Here is a 2,877-nt window from a genome sequence, read left to right as displayed (position 1 = left end):
TGCTACAGTAAATGGCTACATTAAAACTAGAGTAAACCTTCCACTTCTTTAACTAAAGCAGGCAGCTAAATGCACCCATGAAAAAAATAATGGAAATGTTTCACCTGCCAACGAATTTGCATCATTGTCCATTATGTCCTGAGATGTACACAGGATTTGATCTCTGATATTTGACATTATAACTTTTAGGTAAAAGTCTGCTTCTTATATTAAGTTACTATGTTAAATTAATTTAAAACAATATCCTAATTGTCTCCACATGTCTAGTATTTTTATATTTTTTTATGTCTCATCTTTTTAATTGCCTTTGTTTGCAGTTTTTGTACACAGATAAATCAGCAGAATTCTTTGAAAACCTTCCATCTTTCTTTGCATATTTAATTGTTTTCATTTTGTTTCCTTGGAAAATCCTATTTGAGGGCCTAGAATAATTAGAAACAAAACAATAATGGGTAAAGCATGCAGTGGTATGGCAAGCTAACATTAGAAACATGCCTATGTATTAGGAGTCAGCGGTTTTATCCACTAATGAGCTGCATTTTTTAGGGCAACACTATCTCTGGATAACTATTTTAACTGAGCATGCACATATAATTTATTTATTTTGGTTTTGTCAGCACAATGGATGACTTGATTGTTATCTTCTTAGTAATCAAGGCTGAAATGGAAGTAAAAAGCTGTCTTGGCATCACATAGGCCTATCTTCTTGTATGACCAAATCTTTCCAAAGACTGGGGTAATAAAAACATTTATGTACTGGCAGACGCCAGCGATGTATTGTTGTGGGTCCTAAGCACAGAATGTGCATGCACTACATTGATTTTTGCAGTTCTATAAAAGGTGCACAGTGGAATTGCTATCAGCCTATATAGTTAGATAGTTGGTAAGGTTGAATAAGACTCCAATCCATTCTCGGCCTTTTGGCTAAGATCAAGTGTAGTATATGTTCTTATCAGTGTCCAGTAGGGGTGCTCCACCATCATTCTTGCTTTTAGGTGAGGATGGCTGGCTGTATAGTACCCTGGTGCTGGTATGATGGGGGCTCTGAAGGCTAGTACCGGCTGGAAGAGAAACCAAGGTGCCCACAGGCTGTTGGGGCCCGGTAGCAATTCCCCCAGGAAAACCAGAGGGGCCCAATTCCTCCTGATTTGAATGGATCTACTTTGTCTGGCCAGGGGCCGAGGAGGCAGAGCGTCCACGGAGCAGTGCCCCCTGAGTGGCCACCTCAGGGGTGCTCTTAGTAACACATGGGAGTGGGATCCCAAATGTGAAAAGTGCACATGGTCACTGTTCCAAACACTTTTTCTGCACTGCGCCTTTGAGGGCTAGGCCTTTTGGCTAAGTCCAGGGCAATTTTTTTGCTACAGGCCTCAGGGCCTAGCCAATGCACAAGTGCATGGCCACTTATTTATTTATTTTTCTCCACGTTTTGTCGCCTTTCACTTTTGTGTGTGTTTTTCTCTCACTAAGATGGTAGGGTGTGGGTCTTCGGAGGGGGAGGATGTATGGCCATTAGGTTCCTTCGTCCCCTGTCCCTGGGGGGGGTCTCTCTTCAGGAGAGCCCCCTGAGCTAGTACTTGCTGGTTGGCATTGGATAGCCACAAGGAAAGGGATCCACCAGGCCTTTTGGCTAGGTGGACCATGTGGAAACCTCAGTCCCTGTCAGGAGCCTTGCGCCCCGGGGGATCAAGGTAGAGGTCCTTTCCCTTCGGTGAGTGGACTAAAGCACACCCCTAAGTGCACTTTTTTGTGTTTTCCACTTGCACGTTTTTTTGTCCACTTATGGGTTTTTAGTTTTTTCGCACCATCGTGGACCAATCCATCCAGTTCAACCTGTGTGGAGTATGTGTGTGTATATATGTGTGTGTTTATGTCAATACCATCTAAGAGCTTTTTCAAACGATTGACACTTCTTCCTGACACCACTGACTGTGAAAGGGAGTTCCACATCCTTTCCGCTCTAACAGTAAAGAACATCCTACACAGTTTAAGGTTGAACGTCTTCTCCTCCAATTTCAGTGAGAGCCTTCATGCCTTATTAAGCTTTCTGAAACTGAATAGTTTTTCCCTAAACTAGAATCACCATTGTGGTATTTGTATATTGCAATCATATCTCCTCTCAAGTGTCTTTTCTTCAGGAAGAATAAGTTTAATGCTCGTAGCTGCTCTTCATAACTGAGCTTTCAAGTCCCCTTATTACCTTTGCTGCTCTTCTCTGGACTCTCTGCAGTTCCAGCACATCCTTCCTGAGGACTGGTGACCAGAACTGGACAGCATACTCAAGATGTGATCGAACCAAAGTGGTAGAATTATAGTTTTATCTCTTGAGTAAATACCCTTTTTAATGCATGCTAATGTTCTGTTGGCTTTACTTGCCTCAGCTTAGCATTGCATGCAATGGCTGAGACTGATCTACAAGGACCTCCAGATCTTTTTCATCCTAGATTCCCCCAAAAGTTCCCCCCCTAGCGAATAACATCCATACCTCTTTTTAGTCCTTAAGTGCATTATTTACATTTTTCAACATTGAACCTCACTTGCCATGTAGTTACCTACACCTTAATATCCTACTGTGAAGTTATTGCCTTGCTTAGCTTTGTATCATCAGCAAGCACTGAGATTGAGGTATTTTTACTAACTTCTATATCATTTATGAATGAATTAAACAGAATTTGTCCCAGGACAGAGCCCTGGGATAACTCACTTACCACTTGAGACCAGCCTAACTAGACTTTCCATCCAGGTCATACGTTAAGGCAGTGTTTCTCAAAATTTTTTTCAGTCATGGTACCCTTTAAAATTACGAACAGTCTCAAGGCATCCTATAAAATTATGGACAGTCTCAAAGCACCCTTTAAAATGATGGACAGTCCAGAG

General features: G+C 41.8%; 1 pseudogene; it reads left to right on the top strand.

Moving 5' to 3' along the window:
- Nucleotides 1-904: 904 nt before the first annotated feature.
- Nucleotides 905-1,063, top strand: LOC149436013 (U2 spliceosomal RNA; annotated as a pseudogene).
- Nucleotides 1,064-2,877: the final 1,814 nt, after the last annotated feature.

Source organism: Staurois parvus, unplaced genomic scaffold, assembly GCF_062004578.1.
Source record: "Staurois parvus isolate SC_StPar_1 unplaced genomic scaffold, SC_StPar_1.0 ptg001432l, whole genome shotgun sequence".
Classification (NCBI taxonomy): domain Eukaryota; kingdom Metazoa; phylum Chordata; class Amphibia; order Anura; family Ranidae; genus Staurois; species Staurois parvus.
Note: the sequence above shows the minus strand (reverse complement) of the source record. Positions and strands in the feature narration are given on the sequence as shown.